General features: G+C 40.2%; 1 protein-coding gene across 3 annotated transcripts in view; it reads right to left on the bottom strand.

Moving 5' to 3' along the window:
- TGFBR3 (transforming growth factor beta receptor 3) overlaps positions 1–15,910 on the bottom strand; it is a 127,329-nt gene extending 111,419 nt beyond the window's left edge. For 2 of the 3 annotated variants that reach the window (XM_031614809.2, XM_090146369.1), the window contains exon 1: positions 6,488–6,698. The gene's annotated coding sequence lies outside the window, so the exon portion shown is untranslated. Of the gene's footprint in view, positions 1–6,487; positions 6,699–11,045; positions 11,196–11,619; positions 11,699–15,617 lie in introns of those variants that run through there. The other variant, XM_031614808.2, reaches the window with a different exon arrangement.
- Between the last annotated feature and the right edge of the window lie 11,841 nt (positions 15,911–27,751).

Here is a 27,751-nt window from a genome sequence, read left to right as displayed (position 1 = left end):
AAGCAAATGAGTCATAACAGCACCTCTGCACAGCCACAGCACCCCTCTGTTATCTACCTGGAAAGATAACACTATTTCAGGTAGTTCTGCTTCTGTCTTCTGGAAAAGATCTCACTGTCCTTACCAGGGAGCACCAGAGGTAAAATTATATTATGTCTTCCTGATGAGCATTCAGGCAGCAGAGTCAGTGAAAAAGCTTCTCAAAACTGTATATACTTAAGATGGGATTCAAGTTGCCAAGGCAGTCCAAGAAATTTGAGTGTGCACCTGAAATAAAACTCAGGTTCCTATGAACAAAACCAGCAATATCTCACTGCCACTAACAGCAACCGGACTTCTGTTTTTCTAATGGAGTTTGTTGCTTCTGGAAATTTTACTCTGAAACAAAAACATTGCTGCTACTGCTGCATTGGAGTCTTCAGGATGAAGAAGAATATCATGAACTTGCACGGAGCAATTCTCTGCAATCTTCCCTTCTCATGGTTAAATTTCTTTGGCCTAATTACTTTTTTTTTTTTTATGGTTTCTAATTTGAAACAGAATGGGTTTCCTGGCACTGGACTATCTTATTCTTCACCAATGTAGCAGCAGCCAACAACCTCACACAAATTTCATTAATCTTAAGTTTTATTTGGCTCAATTTCTAATTGCACACCTAAACTAAAAAGTTAACAGCTCTAATGCACCTATCCAGGCCAACATGCCCGTAGGGAATCATCTCCCTGCAGCTATGCCACAGAAAGGAAACACAAAGTTTTCAACATAGCAAGGCTTCTGCTCAGGGTAAGAGATTTCAGCAACTGAGTCTCTCGAGGAATGCCTGATGCAGTTATTTTTTCAAGACTAATCTGCAAAACTTTAGAGCTGTATCTAGAACTAGTGCTAGATGCAGCCTCCCTACCAGCAACAAAGCTGAATCAATCTCTGCTCGATTTTAAATCTTGAAACTGCCTCTGTACATTTAGGGAAGTGGTTTTCAAATGGTGGCCTACATTAAGTTACATTAAGTACGTTAATATACAAGAAATTATCCGGGTTCATTGTGAGAAGATCACAGGGGATGCCAGCAAAGAACATGACTATGGCACTAAGCATGAGTTTTCTATAGAAGGATGCAGGCCTTTTTTAGGGGAAAGAATGATAACCAGCAAACTGAAAAATGCTGAAAAGCAATGCAGAGCAATGGGATGAGGTGACACAAATCAGCCTTCCCCTCTACCATGGTCATAAGATGTGACAAGATGTAAATGAGCAGCTTAAAATATTAACTACTGGGTATGTTGAAACTAACCACATTCATCATCAAAACCACCGTTTGAAGTGAAAACAATAAATCAAGAGAAGCGTGTTTGAAATTTGCTCTCTAAAACAAGGTGCACGTTAGAAAGCAGGTAAATTAATAGTGCATTTCTTCAGGCTGCTATACAACAACAGAAGCTAAACACATTTGTCAGAAGCTAACCATCAGCCATTAGATTTGCAGATGCATGTCTGTAAGATAGGAAAGTTCTCCCACACAAACAGGGAAGACCACAAAGTTCTACACAGTTAAAAGAATGAGTCAAAAGGAGCTTCCCTTTATGTAGGAGTAACCTAACATCTCACTAATTGTCTGCCAAAGATGTGTGATTTAATTTGTTTGGCAGAGAAACACATTCAGGCTAAGGCAAAATCTTTTTCCATAAAAACTATCATTTATGAGTGCTGCGAGGAGGATTTGTCTCAACAAGGATCCGTATCACTGGCATATTCCACTGAGAATGCACACATACTCCTACATAATTTTACCATGCAGAATTTCCTGCCTTTCATTATTTATTACATTTACACATAGGGACTGCAAAAAGCTCTGAACAGAAGGTTTGTGATGTGGAAGGCCATTCCTAAATTCATATAAATAAATCATTTGCACACCATGTATGCAAGAACAAAAATCACAGTACCTCATCTCCAGAGTGAACCAAATCCCTGACCCAAAAGAACTCAGAAAAACTGGTCATTTTAAAGAGAGGAGGGGAAGCTCATCCACTGCACAGCATAAGCTGCACATACAAGAGGAGTGACTTGGTCCACTAACTCAGTAGCCTTAATATGAGAAAAAGTCATGCTTTTCAAATCCTGCAACAGCTGTTTTGTCGATCAGAATGCTATTTTGCTTCACTCAAATCGCTCTCAGAAAGAAAAAGAAAACAAGTACAGCCTCACTGATATGAGACTACCACCGTTCTCAGTCACATTGTGCCACGTGCAGCTACAGCCTAATGAATTACTTCCATGAATCTAAGACAAGAAAGGACATACAGTTCTTCAATCCACCTCCTGCTTCTTGACAAAGAAGTACGTTTCCAGCAGATCTACCCTGTGCAGTTGGTTCCCTTGATAGTCTGAGATTTTTTTGTTATAATTTATTTTTACCAACTCTACTCAAACAACAAAACAACAGCAATTTCCAACATAAATGCCTATGCTTATTAAGAAAGTCAGAATATAAGTGAATTCCTCCCCCTCCAATCACCTTCTATATTACAGTCCCTTCCACGCAGAGCAGCTCATACATTCAGGTATATAATTAACTTGTTTCAAACTTGTGACCTACAGATAAGCTATTCCTCCAGAACCTAAACAAGTCTCTTGCAAGGTTACAACTAAGCTTATTTGAAACAGTGAACCTTTGCAGCTGACCTCTCACAATTTTGCAATAGTCTGCAACAGCATAATAAATAAATCTGAAATTGGTCAACTACTCTATTAAAATTAGAGAAACTATTAAAAAGTAGTGTTAAATCCAGCACAATTCAATTTGTTAACAACCAACAGCAATAACTCAAGTTGAGGAACTAATTAAAGAATGAATATGAATGAACAGCTTTCATATTTTTCCTCAATAAATTAATTATTTCACCACAAATACATCATAAACTAGTATATTTTGCCAGATGGCTTCTTGTAAGCTGTAGATATTCAGCAATCTAACAAAATATGAAATGTCCTCTGCTGAACTCGATAAAGCCAACCATTTGGATATTTAAGCTCAGAGGATGCGTTTTCAAAAATCTACTTGGACAGGAAGGAAATAGAAAGACACAGGATAGATACTGACTAAGCAGCAGTTTTGAAGTCCCTTTTTCAATGATTTCCCAAACTGTGTAAATCTGTTTCATTTTGGCTATCGTAGAGTTAATTGTTGCTGTCCTAGCACAAGAAAAGCTGCTCTGCTGGATGACTGCCAGCTCATGAAAATGAGAATCTGCAGTTATGGACAGAGCAGTTCCAATTGCATTACTTCTCTGCTAGTACATTTTTATGGCAAAACATGCTTCTATTCATGAAATGGCTAAAAACTCACATACCACTGTTCATCACCACAAATACTGCTGCTCCAGAAGTAATGCTTATTTATAATACACAAATATTCTGTGGAATTAGACTGAAAGTAACATGACTGCAAAGATATTTGCAATTTGTATCCCACAGAGTATTTGCTGATATCAATCACCTATGACTTAGTAACACCTACCTTAAATGTTAACAGAATATTATTGTAGATATCAGACAAAAGCACTGTAATTTAAATTTGGCAAAGCTTTAGTGCTATCTTTAAGTAACACGAAAGCATAAATCTCACAGTGACTTTACGTATTTCAGCATCTCATAGAACTGCACAGGGGAGAAAGTTTTGTGATCCTCTATTAATTATAATCAAAGCAAAAATAATGAAAGATGCAGATCACCAATGGAGCTTAACACAGAACTTCCGTATCTGGCAATACAGGATACTGCTCCTAGAGAAGAAAACAAGGCTACTGGAATACCTATGTACCTGGTGGCTAAAACACTGGGGAGGAAAACCACCATGAATGCCTCAGTGTTCAGTCAATGTCATTCCAGAACCAGGTAAGCACATCCCCAGAGGAACTGATCTCTTTCTATAAAGGTGACTTGGGACCATTCATTCTAATGAGTTTGTATTTTGTCTCCATTTGCTTTAAGACTTAAAGCTATGAGAATATGCAATTGTTGCTAGTCACCGTGGTCTTGGTGCAAACCTGCTATTCCATGGCAGATGCTTCCAGGCATGTTGTTATCCTACCACTAGTCAAAGACAGTTTAACCCCATAGTGCAAGCAGTGAGGCAGCTCACATTTACTGCAGGGTAAGGGCTGCTCTTTGGCTTCCACCAAGAAACAGCAACTTGCTCCCATCCTTAGCAAAGAAAAAGAAAAATCATTACTGATTCATACTGGGAGCATCAGTTGACCTTTGCAAAAACAAACTAGTCATGGCTTCCTAAAACCTAAGAGATCACCTACAATACTTTCTCTTATGGAAACCATAAATACTGTGAATAGCTTCCTGTAAGAATACAAGTTTTTGGCCACTCAACTTCAGTTCCACTGTCAAAACATCCTAGCTACCTCGCTGTCCGAAGCTTTGGGGGATTACTCAATATCATTTCTCATTTTCACTTAACTCATTTCAAACATCTTGAAAGAAAAGTTCCACTTAAAGAATTTACCAAGTTCAGATCTCAATAATACAGTAAAATTCCATTCAGAAAAGTGAGAGAGATGTCTATCAGAGCAAACTAATAGGCACGCATACAAAAATCATGCATTTATTCTAACGTTTACTTTTTTCCAAGTAAATCAATATTCATCTTTTAAAGAAATACTATCAAAGGCATAGGCCCAAGGTTTTAACAAACTGCAGCTGTGGTATGAAGACAGACTTCAGAGACAGTGTTGTGTGTTCCCCCTGCTGGTTAGCAATTAACTTCAGAGCACTGTTCCTAGAGGTAGCCACCAAGATGCCACAGTACCATGAGATGTTCTGCGTGCTGGAGAAATAAAAATCAGAACTTACTTCACGAAAGAAATCCCATCTTCTGGGAGGTATCACTCACACATCGCCTAGAGAAAGCTCTGCACACACACCCAAAGCTGAAATGTGCACAAGAACGAAACAAGATCTCCCCAGAGGTAGAAAGGAGGGCAGAAGAGGAAAAATTTTGAAGTGCCACTTTAAACTCAACAAGGTTGGACTCAGCAAACAAATGGGGGAAGCAAGCTTCAGAGTAAAGGGCTCTTCACTGAAGGAAGCCAGCAGCCTGCCCCCCAGCAGCTGGCCCTTCCTGACTCTGCAGCCATCGGCTGCCCGCACAGCCGCAGCACCAAATCCTGGCAGGATGCGCTCCTCCTGAACTGGCAGCCCCTGCAGCTTCCATAGGCTAACCAGGGCTCTTCACACAAATGCGCATCTGTCGCTAGCACTTCACTAACACTGTTGTTGGAAATGCTTCGGCAGGACACCTGCACAGAGCTAACTAAAATCCAGCTACCAATTCATGTTGTCCCTGAGATCCACGGAAAAAGCATGGACTGCTGGACTGCACGGGAAATTAAGTATTCCTGGCAAGAAGCAGTAAACAAATAGATCCACGCTTTGGAATTTATTGTATTTACAGCAGCCTCAAGGTCTATCCTGTGCAAAGCTCCAGCAGCAGCCCGGGGTCACAGCACCGCGCCCAGCTGGTCCCCGCGCTGCCCCAGGACAGGGGCTGCCCTGCTGCAGGAGCCTCCCTGCAGGGCCGGCACACCTCCTCCCAATGGCCCTGAAATGCTTGGCCTGGTATAAAGGCAGGGAGGTCAGGTAAGAGCCTGTGGGAGAATGACATCACAGTGCTCCTTCATCTGAGTCTTCCTCCTCAACTGACTGCAAAACGCTATGAATCTAATTTTAAGCTTCCACTAAAACTGATCTGGCATGATGGTCAGACCTGCAGAAAATACTCTGTGACAGCAACTAAGTTACAACAGCTACAGTGTAACACAACCGACGGAAACCCATTGGCATCTGGTTGCACCCCCAGCACCTAGGGAAAGCGCAACCCTGAAGGCAGCTACACCTGGGCTTAGTGAAATTGGTAAAAGGATGAAATGCATCATCATCAATGATGCCAGTAGCAATTATTTGAGACCAGCAAGAGCTCGTGAAACTGGGGAAGCCCGAGAAGTGGCCCGGGCACACCTGGTGGGAGTGTGGCACACAGAGGTGCCCAGAGGCCGCGGCAGGACGCACGTCCCACAGGCCAGCAGCTCCCCAGCAAAAGCACGGTGACGGCGCACCGCGCTAACCCGCACACCGCCCTCACGCCTCTCGTGTCACCACGGCGCCCGCGCCAGCTCTATACTGCTCTCATACGGCGCTGAGCTCAGCAGTACGCGGGGCAGCACCGACCCCACAGAGGGCCGCCCTACCGCCCCGCACACCGCTCAGGTGACACCTGTAACGCGCACCGCCAGACCCGACCGCGGCTCCTCACCTCCTGCCGCCGCTGCCGGGACCCGACGGCTGCCGCCCGGCCTCGCCCTCACGTCTCGCCCCCCGCAGCCCCGAGGATCGGCCACCCCAACCGCGGTCCCGTTCCCGGCCGCGCGAGCGAGACGCGGACCGCCGCCCACCCCCGGTCCGGGCCGCCCGCACATACCTGGCAGGAGCTCCGTCCACGCCGCGTCCCGCGGGGCAGGCGCGCAATTGCCAGGCTACGCCATGGGCAGCGCAGCGCCGGCCGGGAACGGAACGGGATCCTCGCCGAGGCCGACCCAGCGCCGGCCGCTACTGCCCGGCCCGCGGCGCGCGGGAGGAGGCGGCGGCGGAGGAGGAGGAGGAGGCGCGCAGCCGCCCGGCCGGCCCCCAGCCCGCGAGTAACCCCATGGCGGCAGCGCCGCGCACACGGCGGGGCGGGCCGGGCCGGGCGGGACCGCGCCGTCATTGGGCGCGGGGCGGGGATTGCGCCGTGACGGCACCGACGGCGTCCCCGCCCCCGGGGCCCGTTCCCCGCGCGGAGCCGGCCGGACCCGCGCCGCACCTGAGCGCCGTTCGGCTGCACCTGCGCTCCGCGGCTGCACCCGGGGCAGGGGAAGGAGATGTGCGACGTGGAGGCGGAGGTCTGCGTGCGCAAGAGGAGCCTTTGTGCCGGAATGCAGTAGTGGTCGTTCTGTACCGAATCCACTCCTCGACTTGTCAAAGCTCCCATTTCAACAGTGCATTGAGTTTTAGAGCGAAGAGGGCACGGGTGAGGGCTTTCACCTCACTGCGATCGCCGAGCTCTACCGTAAAGTTCTCCTTCGGCAAGGGGTGCAGAGAACCGGCTTCTGAAGCCGGACGGCTTCTTAGAACTGGCTGGGCCGGGGCGCCGCTGCTGCTCGATGCCGGTTCCGCTGGGCGCCGCAGCCAGCCTGAGCAGGGAAACACCAGAAAGCGCCGTCACGGTTCCGAGCCCCGACCCGCTTGTCCGAATGAGCAGCTCCCGTACGGAGCTCACGCTAAGAACGGGCAGAAACACAGTGAATAAAAGAGGAGTTTCAGAACGCTTCACCAAAATTTCGCCAGTTCAGTCTGCTGTCAGAACACTGGGGATGATTGCAACCACGCTGTGAGACCTCGCTAAGAGGCTGCAAGAGTTCAAACAACTTACCCATTCTTAAAATGCCCATATGCAGCCCAGAGTAACCCGCTGCCAACTATACTTAGCGCTGTTTTCCCCTGTGGAAGAACCTTGCAGAGCCCCACCATGCCTGCCAGGGGTCTGTGAGCAGTTTGACCCTGGGCACCCACGCTGGGCAGCGCTGCTGAGCACCTCATAGAGAGGAAACCTCAAAATGCTGGCATTAGCTGAGGCCTTAAGCAAGTAAACCAAAGGTTGCTATAATAAGCATTTGGTTTGCCTGAAGAATTTCAGTAAGCAGCCTTATAAAACCTGAAGAAACAAGCAAAATACAAGTTCAGGCTGCTTTTTGGCAGCCTAAACCCACTTACACAACTTCTGATTTATTTTTAAGTATTTGAAAAGTTGTGCATGTTGGAGCATGACATAATCGCCTATTACTCCAAGTCTATATGTCAGATACAAAATCCACACAAGAGACGTGGAGGTGGGGGAAGTCCCTTCACTAAAGAAGAAATTAATATTTTGCAGCACGAAAAGAAACACATGTATTTCAGTGCATATTATGTCTACTTTACTTCCGCTACCTGAAATCCCAGTGTGCTGATCAAAAGTGGGATTGAGACTTAAGCAGAGCAATGATTTATTATTATTTTAAATACTCACCTAGGTCTCAATCCTGCATAGATTAAATTAGATAACATTTAGTCCGATGAGTGGCCAAAGCTGTTTGTGTGTACAAAGTGTGTACAAATCTGGGTAAAAAAAATCAAATTTGTTGTGTGCAGCTAAAAATTGTTGCCACCATTTGCACTGATATTAGGTAAGAACTGATTCCTGCCCTTAGAGCCACGTTCATTAGGTACTAAGCATCCATGAAGCTGAGGCTTTACACCACTTCACTGATGTCTGAAAAGACTTCCCAAAGCCATGCTCAATATTGATTTGTAGTTATAAACTCTTCTGTAATTAGTTGATGTACACGAAGTTCAGTGGCTTAAGATACGAAAAGTTACTGCATACAGAATCACAAAATGGCCAGGGTTGGAAGGGACCTCAAGGATCATGAATCTCCAACCTCCCTGCCACATGCAGGACCACCAACCTCCTCATTTAATGCTAGACCAGGCTGCCCAGGGCCCCATCCAATCTGGCCTTGAACACCTCTAGGGATGGGGCATCCACAACCTCTCTGGGCAGCCTGTTCCAGTACCTCACCACTCTCTCTGTAAAGAATGTCCCCCTGACGTCCAACCTAAATCTCCCCTCCCTCAACTTAAAACCATTTCCCCTCATCCTGCAGTTAGGTGTAAGGTTTGGCTAGCAGAGGAACATTATGATTTATTGGCTCTGGCAATAATTTTTTTTAATAGTACTTCATGAGAGAACAAAGAGAAGACACCTAATTTCCTATTAAAATCAAGTTAATTCCTCTCATCTTAACTGTAGTGTTAAGCTGTGCAGAACTGTATATGTAATCCACGCTTTTACTTTAAGTATTTGCTGCTCTAGTGATTCACTTCTTTTCCAGGGCAGGATTATTTCACTTAGCAGCCACTGGCCAAATCCAACAATGCAATGGATTATCCTCAGCAAGGTACATGAAAGCTGTGGCAGATCACTTTTGCAAGAGGCTTACAGAGCACTGCAGAATTCAGCCTAAGTAAATGCCAATCCTTATCTTAAGGACTCTGCCTCAAGTCAACACTTAGCAGTTTCAGTGTCTCTTTATTTTTGAGACAGCATCAATTCTGAGTCATTACTAGTAAACGTTTTTATCTATGTAGACTCAAAATTTATTAGAAATATACTTCTATGAGTAGCAATTACTCATGTGCTACTCACAAAAAAATTAAAGGCTACCATCAATTAAAACCTCACATTACTGTCATGAAACTCTAACCCACTCTAAAGAGTCAGATGAGTTCACATCACACAAACCAGAAGCAGCATCAGAACCCTAAAATGACACCCTGTATTAAGTAACTAATCCTCTCTAGGGACAGGCCTTATTAATGTGGATACAACTCCATATTATTTTGTTTGGATCTTTAGACTCCAAAACTGAATGGGTACATGCTGGCCTTTGTCACTCAAGCCTAAAGATCTCACTGCTGTAACAGAGACATCCACATTACTTCGTCTTTACAGAAGCCTTGCCACCAGCCAGGTTCTTGAGTGCACAACACACTGATTACCTAGCAAGTAGCTCAGCTGAGCAAGATGCTTATCACATTTAGCACTGATTCAGCAAATAACTTTCAGCACAGTTTTAAGCAGGGACTACTGAAGAGCATACACTTAACAATCAATGCTTATTTAACTGAAGCCACATTGTTCAACTTCTTCTGAAATCAAATTTCACATAAGCTAACACTTTTTAATGCGCTGGAGTTTTTTTAATCCATGGAGTTTAACAAGAGAATTGGAGTTAGCTTGTTCTTAAAACCTTGCCATATTAAAACCTTAACTGTCTGAGTAATTCCCACAATTCAAGGAACTCAGAATAATCTGTGACTTCTGTAATGATGCTGGACTGGAGCTTTGAGATTAAACTCTGAGCTAGGGACATGATAATCAATATCATACAATATTGAATTGCCTCCTACTAATGAGCATATTCTTATTATGAATCCACTGCCACAAGCAGAAGTGTACTTGAAGCAGACACTTCAGGATGTAAGCATCTTCCCTATTTATAGGGCTATTTAGAGAACTTCACCCACCAAAAGAGGGTATAACAGCTTAACAGCTCTCTGAAATAACCACTCTCAAATTGATTTGGAGACTAATTCTGAAAGCAGATATTTCAATAAACAAGCAACTTAGTATTAAAATATTTTTCTGTAAAATTATTTCAAGATCACAGAAGTGATCCCCAGACATTAGTAAGAACTAATTCTTCCTTATGGGTAATTTTATGGCTTTACCTATACGATTTTTCACATGAAGGTTCAGTTAACAAAATTAAGCCATCTAAAGCTTTTTAGGAAATAACTCACTAATATCAACTGATGAGGTTAAAATTCTATATTCCTTACAAAACAATCCTGCATTCCTTGAACACCTAGAACTTCTGCCAAAATTAAGTCAGTGTTATTGTTATACTGTTAGGCCTGTCTATACTCGAAAGTTACTTTGGATTACGGCAGGGAATGAATTTCAAGTGCTGCAGAAAATCTGGAAAAATTCAAAAAAAATAAAAGTCTTATACTACCCAAACCTGGAAGGTACCATGGGTTTTGACCTCAAAACTGAAGTTACAGATCTAATTTAAATAACATTCCTGGAGGTTTCAGATTTAAAAAAAAAAAAACAAAAAAAAACCACACAAACCCTCCAGTGTGACCAACCAGCCATTTTGTGCCTCCTATTCTTACCCGCTCACCTCACACTGACTCCCCCATACGCAGCACCCCTCTTTGACTCCAGTACACCTCTCATTCTCCTGCCAACATTTTTCTGATGTTTATAGACCCTCATCATAACAAGTGCAAACACAACAGACCAGAAGAGAAAAGAAAGACCGTATGAAAGAAGGGAGAAAAAGAAAAACAACAACAAAAGACCAAACAAGATAAATGTTAGAGTAGCATACCTGCACTGCTCAATCGCTTCTATCTGGCTGGATCCCATATGGCGCATTGTCTGTTCAGAGCCTCATCCAAAAAGCAATCAGACAGGCAGAAGTCAACAGGTGATTTTAACCTCTTCAATTTCAGACAATTCTCTTTAAATCACAGAACACCTAGAATTTAACAGAAATCAAAAATACTGAATAAGATACACACAAACTTTCAGATTAAAGCCTGCACATTCACCCTCTGCAAATATCTAAACTATAGAATTACACACGACTAAAATTGTAGCTGTGGTCTGCAGAGTTCCCAGATTGCTATATTCAGCTCTGAGCTTTAAAAGCTTAAGACATGCTTGTGGTTCAACACCACATTATGGATGGAATTCTTCACAGCCAAGATGTAAATATCACAGGCTAAAATCTTCTTATGTATACAACGGCATAATTACTTTATTATATTTTACTTTGTTATATACACAGGATGTCAAAGGTTTTATTGAAAAACAACGAGACAAACCTGTTTTCTAGAGAGTTAACAACTTAAATAAGCAAAGGCAAGTGAAAGAAAGGAATGCACAACAACGCAAGTTACCTGATGTTTTATGTAAGTTAAATTTCATCCAATACAGCAAAAATACCTGAAATAAGTCCGTTTAAGCTGTAGTTCTGTCCTGAAAAAAAAAAAAAAGAGATAGATGTTTAGATTCTAAGTATAAATCCTAAAGAAATGAGAAAATATTCCATGTGAATTTTAAGAAGTTGCAGATCATTGTTTTATTAAATAAAGCTATCATTTTGTCAGCATTCTGTTTGCAAAGGGTCTTAAGGATGAGGAAGTCATGAAGTTGTTCATTTAAGATATCTGGAGCCCAAAATAGGCAACAGCATTTTAAAGTGGAAAAATTAGACAAGTATATGTTCTGTTCACCCACAATAGAAGGTCACCTAGTTAAATACATTGCCTGCAGGAACTTCAACATCAACCTGTGGCAAGATTTCTGGGTTTGCCAATCTAAGTAATGGATTGCGTAGGCTGCAACTTATTTATTTGAACTCCAGAACTTCAGAGAAGGAATTCTGCACTGCCACTCTATGGTTAGAGTTAGAACTGCTCCTAAAGAAAATACGTTCTCTTTTTCCACAATTAATGTAAAAGCATTTCCTTCACATATACTGTACTGCTTTTGCTATTTCAGAGGACATATTAAAAAAAGACAAAAGAATATAAAAATTCCAGTCCTTTTTGCAAGTATTGGACCTCTTTTTTTTTTCCCCCTCTCCACGTAATCTGTAGTGTATTACATTCAAATTTCTTTGCCTTAGATTGCTACTGATTAATGCCTTATGCTGGATATACGTTTGTTTTCTCCCATATGTTAGCTTGTCATCCTTGGAAGAATAACAATTGTGCCATGGAACATGACCTATCCATCTTAACTGTCCTTCATTGGAGTCTGAGTGAAGATGTAAGACAAGTGCATACATATAATTCCTGAAGGGTTTATACTTACATTTGACACATGATTTGCTGCTGGAATACTTTCATGTCATGCATTGATTCAAAAAGTATCAATTATTTAGAGCAGATGTGTGTGAACTGCTATCAAAATTCACTCTTTGTTCCCATTCACACATTATAAAAAAGCCAAATAAAGAAAAAGAAGATTGTGTCATACACACAAAAGATCAAGATCTTGAGAAAACAACCCAATCTCCTTACAACCTACCTTTACCAAGCTCTGGGAGGAAAGGATGGTCTTATCTCAACATTCAGATGCTTGCAAAGCCACATCAGGCAGACAGTAGGGCAGGTTCTGCACCTGGGAGAAAGCCTGAGTTCCAAAGAAGAGAACCCATTCGAGAAATCAGCCATCCAGGGCAGTTTCAGGGGGATGTGTATCACTTCAAACACATCTCTTGACTGTACTAGTGACAGTGGGGCTTGTGGAGAAAGACAGTCTTTCAATAGATAGGTTGGAAAGCAACTGAAAGCACCACAAAAATAAATGAACCTATAATACCAGTCGTAGAATAGATCTGAACTCAAAGACTTGCAGAATATCTGCTCACAAGTAGTCCAAAGTATCCCCGGCTAGCTGTAGCTCCATGAATATTCCCCACTAAGGGGCCAAAACACAGGCATTGGTAATTTTCACAGCTGCTTCCTGTAATCCACCTACATCTCCCTTGGACAACTTAATGTCAACAACCCTTAAGTATTTCTGAAGGATTTGTTCCACATAACTGCCAGTGTCAACTACTGTCAAGGTGACAGTGAGCCGAAGGACAAACTAAATATCTCAGAACCAGTATCCTCTCAGATATCTTCCCAAGGTTATCATATGGACAAAACTTAAAAGCAGGAACAATCCAGGCTCAGCTCTATCTCAGGACAGAGAACCTTCTGTACAAGCTGACTGTAAGCAATCTAGTTTGTATCTATTGGTTCATCTGAAGTTTATCAGACAGATAAAATTAAATACTCAGTGCTGTTGAAAGCCACAGTCAAAGAGAAGAAAAAAGAATAAGGAAATCAAGGGCAAGTTATACTTTCAGCAGAGATTTCAAATTTACATAGCCAATAAAACTGCTATTTAGATCTTTCATTTTTTATGTCTTCTTAAGGACATGTTTTATCCTGAAAACCAGAAGTTTCATCTGCACCAACATCTTTTTCTGATGTATTCACACAATGACAGGGTAGATATCTACCACTGCAATATGGACCTGCAAGAGGCTTCTAAGCCCATACTGAAATATTTGTGCTTTCCTGAACTAGACAAAACATATCTAAAATATTGAACTGGCACTAAGTTTAAGAGACCAAGATTACTAAGAGACATTGTGTGCTTGCATTTTCTTTTCAATACATATATTTTTTAATTTGCTCTTTCCAAAAAGAAAACAAAAAACCCACAAAGACACACACACAAAAAAAAAAAGGAGTAGCCATATACAGACAGACAGGAAGATCTGTAAGCCACAGACCACCTTGTCACACTACCACATTTTTGCTTGTTTTTCAGGCATTAGATGTCAACACATTTTTATATCGAGAGTCAACAGAAACAGAACAGTTAACTACACTGAGAATTGCTCCTAATGAGTGAGCCATAGTCACTGCCACTGAGGGTGAGAAGGGTGTCATGCTAAAGCATACTGGCTGGTCACTGTCTGCCCCATCCTGTTTCTCACCAATCACTTTGTTAATGAGCAGTAATTAATTCTAAAGGAAGATAAGATATAAGAACAGATTTGAATAAACACATTAGAAAAAAAGAAATGTGATCAGACTGTATGCGTATCTCCAGTAACAATGAGTGTGGTACAAGAGAAAAGGGTCAACAGAACAGAAGCTATGTCTTGAGCATCTGATAATAGAGTGAATTACTTCCAACCAATTCCAGCGTGGACTGCAAACCCACTGGAGCATGTTAGGTGTGCTTCCAGGCCACAGTTTAATTTCACCCAGAAGGAATCCTATTTGTCTTCTGAGACTTGCTTCATTATATAAACCAAAATGCCACGGGGGTGAATGGCCAGGAATTTGGCTTCTAAAGCCTGCTCCTAATTCAACGTGAAACGCTGAAATAGACATACCCCCTGCAGCTCAAGGGACACAATTTTATTGTGTCTATATTGGAGTATCTAAATTGGTCTATAGTCACCCAAACAGATCAGAAAAGCTTGAAGACAAGATATTGTAGGGCACTGACAACACTAACAATTGCTGCCTGAAAAAGAGAGTTATCTGACACTGTTCCAAAACGCTCACACTCAGAGCAAGTTCAAATTCACAAAATATTTTTGCTCTCTGCTTCATAGGGGTTAAGCAACATTCATACACTGCTCTGCCTCCCTCTCTTCCTGTTTTGACTCCATGTGTTATCTAGGCATTGTACCGGCCTTCTGCTAGGGAGAATTCCACCAAACGTGAACTTCAATAGATGACAGAATCCCTTCTCCCCAGTCCGTTTTCTTCTCTTCAACAAAGCACAAGCGATGCTTCCAGTACACCTAGAACCTTACACGCTCACGTGTGTGATGGAGGCATGCCAGAAAAGATAACATCTTCCACTTAAACGCATTTCTAAAATGGTTTTACTTTTTCCACAGTAAAGACACCAACTACAGTCACATTTCATCATAGGGGATAGAATTCTGATCCCTGTAGAGGAAGCAGAAAAAAATTCTTTGTGACCAAAGCTACAAAGTTAGAAATATAAAAGGCAACAAATTCTCTTTATGGCAAAAGGGATTACAAAGATAATTTCTTAACAGTTACGTGAGAAATACTACATCCACTTATGATAAAACAGATTTATTCAGCATAACTATGAGAATACTTTTTCTTCCTTTTTCTTTTCTTTTTTTTTTTTAAACAAAGAAAAAAAAACTGTTCCTGTGATTTATTTTATCTAAAAACACTAAAAAAAAAAAAAAAAAGCTCTACAGCAGTTTATAACACTATAACATGAGAGAAGGCACGATAATGACAACAGAGTAGTAAAAACCTAGGCTACAGCAAGAGAAGATTTGCTCAAACACAACAGCCATAGGCACAGAATAAAAGGAAAAAAAGTTACTCACCCTCAGAAGACCCCAGCCTCAGGCATGCAGAGATGTCCAGTGATAGACCTTGCCTCTACTGCCAACCCTTAACTGAGGTCTGGGAAGGGCTGGATCCTGGCTCCACTCCTTCTGGTCACTCAAGGGCATTGCTTGCACCTGAGCTCCCCTAGATTGGCCCTGCCTTCCCACCAGGTGCTCAATTACTGCTGCAGGCCGTGACTCAGCATTTCTGCTACAGGCAGTATGCTAAACCATCCTTACAATGGAAAGACCAGCTTAGCATCTGTTCAGTAAAGTTAACAAAAGACAGACAAAATGTATGACTGAGCTGCACTCTTGCAATCAAAGAAAGACAGCTAATGTTTAAAAGTAAATCCCAGCCTAAGTAGTAAAATTAAAGCTTCTGTTGGTTTTTGTGTATTTGTTCTGCTTCTATGGCTAAAAAAAAAAGAAGACAAAAAAAAGAAAAAAGAAAGTCCCAACCAACATATTCTGCAGTTTAGTTGAATTCTCATTCTAGTTTTTGAAATACTACTGAAAACACAGTTTTTGGTAACTATTAGCATATTATTAACTATGCCTATATGTACATTTCTTACTGTAACCATATACATTTCTCATAGGGGCATAAACTGGGGAACATTCTGAGCTCATATTTGTTTTCCCTGTGCATCCACACATGTGGTGAACAGCTGTACAAGTTGTAAAATTATCTTTATACATTGCACATGGTTTTGAATATAGCATGCACATACATATATAAATTAAGTCCTAAAGCAAAATAACACACTATTTCTTCTTGCTTTTTTTTTTTTTTTGGTAAATATTTGTGTGGGTTTTTTTTTCAAATAAAGACAAATGTTTCCTGCTTAGCTTCCACTTACAAAATAATAGCAGTTAATTATTCAGAATTACAGGATTACCAGTTCTTAACATGACCAACTACCACCACTGTGGCAAAGAATCAAATGCTGTCAAAACCAAATCTGCAAAGCAACTGTTACCATGCTATTGTGATCAACTCCACTGCAATAAAACATACAAATGAAAATGTAAATTGTTACTTGTATATACATTTTTCTCTAGGGCACCATAAGCAAAAATTGAAAACAGCTGAAATTGTGTCACCCTTTCAGAAAGTCAATATTGCTAATATGAATCTGATGCGTTAAAGGGTGGGGGGAAGCTCCAGAGACTAACGTTCCCTTCGTTACCACCAAATTAAAGAAAGGTGGGGTGATTTCCCCATCTCTGCTGAGGGCTTAGTTTTCTGAACACAACTAAATCAGTTCCCAATGAGCTATCTTATCTGCAAGGCTCATGAAAAATATCTGAAGAGTAAATGGTTAGCATCTGGAATGGACCACACTGCATGAAGTAACAGTTATTTCATAGGAGATTTCCCATGGTAGATATTCCCAAACCCAAGTATGAGGTCTTCACTCCCTCCCACACCCACCACAAATGATATCAGTTAAATGCTGTGCTATACTATTAATACACTCAGGGAAATTTTAAATAACAAAGTACATACAGCCAAGTACAGTAAAATGATGCCTTTTTTTTTTTTTTTTTGGTTATTAGAAGAAAAAAAAATTAAGGGCAGCTCCATTTAATGAGAAACACCTCCCTGTGCTTCTATCTTTCATCTGCCAACAAATGCAGATATTGCACATGCGATTTATCACAGACTAGAAAGGAAAGTGATACACAAGCCACTGTTAGATTTAATTGTGTTAATCTGAGCAATGCTTTTGTTCTATTTGTCCCTTTTTGCTCTCCTACAGCTCTACTATTAACATTTGAAATGCTTCCAAAGAATGCTCATTCTTCCAAATATTTGTAAAACTACTTTAATGTATATATTTTATTATTATTATTATTATTTTAAACAATCTATGTAAAGCAGAAATGTGTTGTCACTTGGGTTTTAATGCTGGCAAGTAGAGAGAAAGATGCAGTCAATTGTGCACAGAATTTGTCTGTGGGCAGGTCATTCGCATTCATTCACCACACATTTTCTGCTTGCTCTAAAACTGATCTGATTGAACTTAAATATTTTCCCTTCAATTTAATAAAATTAGCAAAAAATATTTTCATCTTATTTATGGGTCTAACAAGACAGCTTATTAAAAAACTGTCAGCTAATTAGAGAACTTTCACAAAATATTTTCATTGCAATATATTAATGATGATATTCTTCTCTCCTTTTTCTGTATCATATCTGTCAAACAAGCTGTTACAATTTGGATTTAATTTTGCTACTTTCAGTGTTAGCTTGTGTTTGTTCCACAGATTATTGAGATGCTTTGATTAAGGGTATCATCTTCCCCATCTTTGCCAGTGAAATTTTCAGGGAAAATTTTTTGGTGGTCTTTTTTTTTTTTTTTCTTTTTTTTTTTCCAGAAGACATCTTGGAGAAGGAAAGGAGGGGAAAGCTGGAGAGACCCCTAGAGCAGGAATGCAACTTCTCATAATGACTTGCAGATGTCAGAGTAACATTCTAAGATGTTCCTATTAGTCCAAAGCTATTGTTTCTAACATATGCAGAATAAAAGTCTCATGTACATGGCTGTAAACAAACTTCTCATCTAAACTAATTATGCTTCAGCCAACTCCAGCCCTGGAGGAAGGGAGGGATGAAGGGCTTAAAAAGCATCCAGTTTTACAGTGTTGCACTCAGATCATCTTATAATTTTGCCATTATACTTCAGAGATGAATTATCTCTATTATTTGGGATCCAAATCACCACCACAGTACTACTGGAAATGCCAATGATAAAGCAAAAAAAACCATACCCAATATTATGAGATACTCAAGTTCAAGTATGCAGTAGTAATAAGAGAAGATGGGAGTTTTCATTTAGAATTTGTAAAATCACTTCCAAAAAGAGAATGAAAATGTGTTCAAGTTGAGCAGCTCATATATATCTTGGAGAGTTTAAACGCATCCAACTTTCACAGTAAATAGTATAATATGTAATTAATTATATTTCAGCAGCAAATACTAGGATACTAATATCCCATTTACTAGAAAATGCTTCCAAGGCTTCAGTTTCAGACAGTCTTATGGATGTCATCCGTTTAATGGATTTTTTTTTAATGTAAAGGTAACATTAGGACATCTGGTCTTTATGCAGTTCTTAATTACCAGACAAAACTCTAGCAGTATGTTTGATGTAAAGCAAGAGCACACCGGAGGTCACATATTTCTTTCACACACTAAAATGGGTTACTCATGGTGTGTCACTAAGCATCATAGAATCATAGAATCATAGAATCATAGAATCGCAAGGTTGGAAACAACCTGCAAGATCATCTGGTCCAACCATCCTCCCTCTACCACTGCTACCACAAGCACTAAACCATAGCTCTTCATCCAGACACTTCTTGAACACTGCCAGGGATGGCAACTCCACCACCTCCCTGGGCAGCCATTCCAGTGCCTGACCACTCTCTGAGAGAATAAGTTCTTCCTAACGTCAAGCCTAAACCTCTTCTGGTACAACTTGCAGCCATTACCTCAAGAAAGATATTTGTAACCATATATCACCAACAGGGAATAACTTGATTGTATTTATTAGATCTTCATCAGGATGCCAGTCAGCATTTTAACCTGCAAAGAGGCACCAAAGTGTGTCTGAAGGCATCAACTGTATTTGTCATCAAGGTTTGCTATAAGGGAGTAGATAAGAAAAGGCACTCCTAAAGTTTCACAGACACTTATGGGATGGATGTTTCCTTTCTCCATACCCGAACAACCACACTGGTGTCCTTAGCAATGTTCTGCCACTGCGAATGAACACAGACCTTCTCACACGTGAGAATAGAAGCTCCTGTTCCTCACCAGATACGTGGGAGTTGTACATGGGGAGATACGTGGGAGAGCCTGGATGCACCCAAGCTACATTTAAGTTTCACAGCTTCAGAAGGATTTTTTAGCACTTGATGCTTTTATGAGCTAGTGCAATACAGACAGCTGAACTCAACTTTTATTACCTGGTACAACATAGGAAACCTCCATCTACAGATTCATATAGTGGTGTCAAGGCACCACGAGGACTGTGCTCAATATCATGGGGAAATTATTGCCATGGGAGTGAAAGAGCAACTGTAGTACTGGAGCAGACCCATGGCTCTGCTGGCGTGGAGCTTTGTCCTTGGCTATAGCTGTTGCATAAGAAATTCAAGGACCTTTGTGAGCCGTAGTTAGGTCACATCAGTTTCAGTTAAAGATTCTTCTAGTCTCCAAGAGTCAAAAGCATATGAATTTCTGTCTTTTCTAAAACACTTAATTCTTTACTTAGCAGTATGTCAAATCTGACTAAGCTTGTTTTCTTGTTTCTTTTTTTCTCTGTCAACTCCTTTTCTGGATCCCACTAAGCTCTAGATATAAAACAGTATCCTGAAATAATGATTTCCCCAAGGAAAATATACATTGCATTAAAAAAAAAAAAAAGCTTCCTCTTGATTTTGAATGCAAAACATTTCATGAATATCTTCATCATGTTCTGCAAGAAAAATCAAATAGCTCTTCCCACTGACTCATCTACATATGCTATTATTTTTTAAAACAATAGATACATCACAGTTCAGCTCTATTTATCTATGATATATCATTATCTTAATCAGAGTTTTTCACCTCTCTCAATCTGAAAGCTTTCCTAAGTTTTTACCACTTTTTTTTTTGACCAAATTTCTCTTTCTTTAGCCTGCTTTCGTTGATGTTACAGCAGCAGGAGTCTTGCTGACCGATGTGACAGATAGTCTGTCTTTTCCATTCTAGTTATTTTCACAGTACACAAAGATGTGGTGCAAGGAAAGCCACTTGCATGAGTGGACGCACAGGGAATTGAGGATGTCTGGCAAGCGGCAGCTCTGGGCTTTCTATGTTTGTAGATGTCAAACAGACAAGCAGCAATATCTCTGTAATTCTACTTCAGGGCAAAACATTTGCCAAATAGTTGCAGAGGACTGTATTCTTTGGTAATAACAAGAAGAAGCAATGCAGAGAAGTGAAATGTTTCCAGCACTGGGGTTAATAATTTTAGGACAAGACCAATAGCCCTTGTTGAAACTGTACACAGGAGAGGACTGGCATTTGACACAATTTTTAATCATAAAGGAACACTGAGAGAACTGAAAACTATTTTAAACTAATGGAAAGGGACATGGCACATTAAAAATTTAAAAGGATCTCTCTTCAAAAGGGATTCAGTAACACCATTCAATTTAAGTTTCCCATGAGCCTCAAAAAATAAAGTATTGAATAGACTTTTATTCATATTTCATGAAATATTAGAATTATTTATGCTCCTACATAATTTTGCTGAAAACTACGGCTAGATGAGCACCACCTGTGAAATTTACATATTCTCTATAAAGTCACACAGACAAAACAAGATTTCTTCAGGCTGTAAAATCTGCTTCAGTCCTCAGACCATCGCTACAGGACAACATTACCTGAACAGAAGCAGATTTTGCTCGGGAGCCAATCTGAGACTTCTTTCAGTCCTTCATTCTTCTCGATCGCATGGCTGATGAGCAGGTGCTTATTCTGCAAAATTCCTTTGGTTCCAGCTTCTATAGGCTGTCATAACTCTAATCCTTACAAACCGCTGCAGAAACTGTAATGAAGCCCATGCCAGTTCTGTTCACTGCATCCATCAACACCTAACACTTACCAAAATTTAGAATTAATGTATGTAGCACCAGGTGTTCACAGAATATCTCCGATATCCTGTAAGACTCCACTCAGACTCTTCCATTTTTTCAAATGCATACAATTTGTTCAGAAATACTACTGCTGTATTTTAATACCGTTTACAACTAAGCTTTAAAATTAATGAGATGCAATTTGAAAAATCAAATCAGATTTTCACTTGTTCATTTTTTTCCTAGATCACGATTTATGATAAGTAGTATTAGAGAGGACAAGATAGAGACCTAAATTACAGTTTACAATACAAATACTTCTATTAAGATCAGTAATTACATAAACATTATACATACATTAATCAGTACAATTTTTTTTTCTTCATTATGAAGAGTTCTATATCTCAATTATGTTAGGCTTGCCATAAAATGGAAATAACTTCTGTCACTCTTCCATACCAGAAACATAGAAAGAAAAAATCCCTGAAAACGCAATATATATTTATATAACTTTATCTCCTTTCCAGAATTTTTTAAGTTGTGTTGTGAATAAAATTTAACAAAATATTTTTAAAAGAGCAGAAAATGATTTATTATGCTACCATAAACCTATTGACAGCCTGGGATTATAGTCTGATAAAGATTAGTGCATTCATCCCTGATTAGCCTGTTATCATTTTAAATAAAATTCTGGAATAGTTCTACATTTCTAAACAGCTCTTTGTCACCATTTCAGTATTTCTACAGGAAGAAATAGTATAAATGTACCCAAAATAATGTAAGGTACTTGGTTAATTAAAAAAAGGTTTAATTATGCAAGTTTCACCATGTTCCACCTATGCAAAAGTTATTCCATTTTTAGTGAGTACATATAGTTAATAATTATTCAGTTTTATTTCTTGATTGGTAAAGAGAAGAGCTTCATGAACAATGCAAGAAATCCTAGGTTTGATCCAGATCCTAATAAGAGCAGTTGAAGGGGTCTTTACAGGCAGATAATCCTTTTTCCTTTCTCTTCTTTTATCCTTTTTACATTCGTTATGCATAATGAAGGTAAAAACAAAGAAAAAAAGAGTAAAATAATATTATGCTCAATATGGGGACATATACTCAGGCACTGCCTGAGATTATTCTTTTCAATAATTTTTAAACAGCTGATTAACTGGATGAATCAGAAACACTTGAAGGAAATAAGTTCTCAGAATCCCCACTGAATTATAGAGTTTTAGATGTATGTTAGGACTAAACTGTCAACATGTTACATCTTTGAACAAGATGACTGTCATCCATCAGTCACAAAGGACAAGAACCTCTGCAAATAACTGAAAATATCCAAAGTACCCAAGGATGTATGCTTTTCCTCCAATACTGAGACTGTGCACTGTGCATTCAGAATTATACCTCCACAGAGTACAGCAGGATTTGTCCTCCTGCATGCAGCAATTCTTACCATTAGAAAACACTGAAAAGTCACATTGAAAAGTTAATCAGTTGCATTATTTCTCCATGTTTAGAATACTCCTATGCTGGATGGATACTAAGGTGGATTTATGTCTGCAGGAATCACCTGAGAAAGGTATAGGAAGAAATGGAAATAAGTTACAGTTTTTGTTACTCAGAGGCAGAAAATCTGTCCAAAATAATTTGTTCTTAATGGCTGTTTTAGCTCAAAAGAGGCCCTGAAGTAAAGAATAAACAAACTGTCAGAGGAACAGAGAATAAGTCTCTTAAGATCAGGGTTAAGGTTCATTGGTACAATTGCTCTAAGGCAAAACATTACCACATCTTGGATTAATCCTGGCATGTAGACAAATATAAAGGTACAGCAGTAGTGCACATGTAGTGCCTTTTCTGTGACTGCTGTACATGTAGTGCATCCAAAGGCATAATCCCCACTGTAATGTCTTGTAAAAGTGAATTATTAATTCTAAGTATATTGAAACAGAGATTTAGAAATTCAGAAAAATAGATAATAATAAACAAAATCTAGATAAATATACTCCGTGGTCCCAGACTTGCATAAACTGTATTACCCTTCTTTAAGCCAAACACAGACTCCAGGCAGAAATCCATCTCAAAAAAAAAAAGCCAGTTTCCTGATCTACAATTGGCCTTCAGCTTTTTTCTTCCTCACAAAGCCTCAACATTTTATTTTTTGTTTTAAAAGATTACATTAACACATCTTGACCACCGCATGAAGAAAATCAGATGTGCGCAGTGTACTTCCATGCTGGAGGATCGTGCAGGATTTGGAGAACGATACAAAAGCCACTGCACACGCTCTCTGGAGTAGTCTGCCCATATTTCCCTAAGTGTTATGTCCTGTTACTGAGCAAACATTTACTTTAGCATCAAATGTATCAAAGCCCTCCTCCCTTCTCTCTGTTCATAACATCCAAGAATGCCAAAATCCAGGGTCTAGCTACATCTTCCCCTCTTACCATTAGAAATACACCTCTCCAAACACTCCTTGCCCTTCCTTGCCAGAAGAATTCTCTCTCTTAGAGCTGGATCAGAACTATCAGCATGCAGGCTGCAGTCCCAACCCAAATACTCTGATCCCCATTGCCACCTTCAGAGCAGCTGCTTCCTCAGCTCCAGACACTGTTGAGGACCATGGACATTTGGACACATGAGAGGCAGTGACAGGGCTCCTGCTGAAAGCACAAGGTTCCTTATCTGCTCAGTATGAACAATTTCAGTTACCACAGAACCTCACCCAATGCTAAAGTCACATTTCACCGCACTGTTACAGCAATAAACATTTCCCATCAGCTGAGGAATGCTCCTAACAGCACAGATTGCAGGGCTGCATACAGCTGTATGTCTACACTGCTTATCCATCCTCATCTATTTGCTGAGCTGTGCTATGACAGTGAAGGAGAACAAGCAATTGTTATATCAGCAAGCATCTGATCCCAGGAAAGCACTGTGTTATCATTTCTCCTCTAATAAGTACTCTATGAAAGGAAGAGTGGTAACAGCCTGAGATTTCTGGACAGTGCCAACTCAGGAAAAGTGTACCAGTCACTTACGAAGCCTCTCCATTTGCTGATACACTGCTCACTTCACAGGCACCTTGGCAGAGGGATGTGGAATATTCCCTAAGCCCTCAACAATTCATTCTTTTTTCCATCATGGTATTTTAGAAAAGGTTACATTGTCCAGACTTCCTCTAGCAGACGCATAGTTAGAACCAGTTAGATTCCATGATTCTATGAACCAGCACTGCTAACAGGCTCTCCCAGGCTAAATTGTAATGCTCTTAAACTGCTGTTAACATAACGTGCCTACAGACTCCGCTAGCAAGAGCTGCTGTTGGAATGCAAAGAGAGAGGAGGAAGGAGAAGCAGGCCTTGCACAAGTTTTGCACCAAAATGGATGCAGAACGTGGCGTGGCACAGGCTGAAAATGCAGGGCAGAGTCCTTGCAGAATGGAGGCCTGGAAAAAGGAGTTCATGCTCATGAGATCACTGTGCAGTCCAGTGCCAAGGGCTTGCATTTGCAGTTTGAGAGGCAGCTTCTTCTCCAGCTTCAGCATCAGCACCAGCATCCGGACACTTGGCTCCAAGCCCTTTCATCCAAGCATTATAATAATGTTAGATATTTTGAGCACATGAACATACAGATTGTTTTAATTTACTGTGTATGTATATGAACACGCAGCTAGTGACCTTAAAGGAGTTTGGCCTTTATTGGTTAGTGAACAATGTGGTTTGTTTTTAAAATATGTTGCTACAAGAGTTCCACACGTGCAAAGAGCCAACGAACAGATCACTAAGGTTTATTAAACCTGTTAAGTATCGCAATCACACAAAACCTAAAGCCATATTAAGCCTGTAAGACATATGGCCACTTAACATATAAAAATCTCACTTAAACCTATAATCCCATAAAGGCTGTGACAAATTAACTTTTGTCCAAATAGGAAAATCTAATTACAAATTGATTAAAGTTGTTAAAACCATGATAGCCTCCCTCAGAAATTCTCACCCTGCATACTCTAGTAACACCAGGCATCTCTTACTTCTCATACCCACCCCAGTAATGAAGGCATTTGGTTGCTCATCTCTGCTCTTAAAAAAACCGACTCCTTGCAATATCCTGTATGAAAATATTCCTGCCTACAGGCGCAGCGATTTGTCAAGCCCCAGTCTAACTGGTGATCCTGATTATGCTGGTATTCAAATGGAATTCTTTAAAAGTGTCCATTTTTCTGCAAATTGGCACTTGATCTCCAAAAACATAGTGCTACATGAATTTCCTCATTGCTATAAAGCAAACAGAGACAGCACTATGGCACCTCTCTGCACATTATGCAGAGAAATACACTCCCTGTACCAACTTACAGATGCACGTGCCAAACTACTCCAAAGACAGATGGCCAAATTTTTCCCTCTCAGATGATGAAACATATATAAGCTGTAAATAGCTTTATAATTCTAAGGATTATAAAAAACAGTGGTGCTGTACACAACAAGCATTTCCTCCTTTCACGTTCTCTCACATAGGTGACTAGTTTACTTGGGAAGAAACTACTCCTTATGCTATAGTAATTCTGCTTCTGGTATCAGAGAGGTTGCTACAAATTGTTCCTGCTCTTCTGCACCACAGTGGCTTCTGTGCCCTGGCTTACTAATTACATCTGTGCTGACTTGGAACTTGAACACAATTTTGAAATCTCTCCTTGAAGTTTCTTATCATGTAGAAAAACTGGCTTTCTTTTTTTTCAATCTCACATTATCTGAATTCTCTCTCTAGTTATAAATATCACAAAGTATTCAAATGTCACCTCATCATATGTTGAATTTCTGAGTAGGGACATCACGTCTTTATTTGCACATCAAACCAACAACGTGATACAAAAAGCCAAGGCTGAAGCCAGTGAGCCACTGATTTCAGTTACCTTGAAACAAATGGAAAAACCTTTCTCCAGTTCTGAGCTGACATCTACTGGTAGAATGTTGCAACAGTGCAGGAATCGGGAAATGCACAGCAAGCCATTTCAGGAAGGATCTCCAAGTGGTACACGGTGAAAGGCTCTGGGGTTGAAAAGGACTAGAGATCCAAAAAGTATGTATTTTATGCAGCTTTGCTCCAAGTATAGTCAGATCAGGCCAAGCATATAGCTGGGGGTGTAACTCTTCAAGTTTTCTATTTCAGACACAACTTAGAATTATATTAATGTCAAAGACTGTTGAAATTCATTTTAAACAGATTTGCTTTGGATTAGTTTAGATTACAAGGGGGTATAAACACATAGTAGCCTGCAATTATGTTAGAGCAGTTTAAAAAGATCTTAGGTCTCAGCTGAGGCACAGTAATTAATAACACGCACATCCTCCTAGCCAGCTGCAACACAGAGTCAGCCCAGTTTGCATAAAGACACAACAAGTGGGTTTAAAATTCAACTCATGCTGAAATAAACCATTCCTAAATCAGAAAAAGATTGTTCTCTCTGGGACTTGTAACAGTGCAAGAACACTCCTTTAACAAAATCTTCTTAATTCAGTATGCAGATGAAGCTGCAGATGCATCTTTTCCAACCTCAATTTCTCCATAGTATAACGAAGAAACTGGAAGAGTGGGGAACATCCAACCCTTTTGATACACATGAAAGTGGTACTCAGATTCTTTGGAGGGAACCATATGATGGCAACAGTGCCACACGTAACATTTTAAATAACAAATTAGATCCCTAATTTATGACCAAACACTCAGAATTTTATCACGTCCTGTTGCTTTAGGCAAATATTAGAAAACTTAGTAGAAAAGAAATAGGTCCCTTTCTGACATATTCAAAGGAAAAATATGCCGTTTATCGGACTCAATATGCTGTTTTGTTTCTCCTGTTCTTTGCACCCCAGTTGGTTCTGATAGCCACGAACCGTACATAAATTTAGCACTAATACTGAGCATCGTTATCCTGGGGAATGCAAGACTATACTGAACAACCCAATCCTATTCCCTTGACAATCCATTTAAATCACTAGTTTTGAAAAGGATGCTGAAAAGTCTTACATATTAGAAGAGCTCCCTTTTCAAAGTCAGTGGAATTTCTAGAGTTTGCATTATTTTTCCATTCTCTCAGTATACCTAAAGGCCATGGGATGGGGAAAAGAACTGTTGTGTACTTGTACAGAATTATGTGTTAAAGTCTTATTCAGGGAAGAATGCACAACAGCCTTCTGCTACCTGAGGGTTTATTTTCTTGAGCAGTTTAAAGAGGAACTAATGTTTTCACAGGATACCCTCCCTTTCAAGCACAAATACAGTCTCAGTGCAGATTTCCAGCACTGCTGGAAGAAGAGAAGCAAGCCAGCCATTTGAAGTGAACGTCTGATCAGACAGAAATGACTGCGAAGAGGAATTGTAATCAGGCAGTGGAGTAAGGGCAAAGAAAGAATTTGGAAGATAAGGGGTAAGCAGACGTCCCTTACCAGCCCAACAAACACTGAGGCCAGGCAGGAAGCAAGGCAGCCAGTTGGACACAATTG

This window comes from Phasianus colchicus, chromosome 9 (genome assembly GCF_987193195.1).
Source record: "Phasianus colchicus chromosome 9, bPhaCol1.hap1.1, whole genome shotgun sequence".
NCBI classification, from domain to species: domain Eukaryota; kingdom Metazoa; phylum Chordata; class Aves; order Galliformes; family Phasianidae; genus Phasianus; species Phasianus colchicus.
This window is presented reverse-complemented; position numbering and strand designations above follow the sequence as displayed.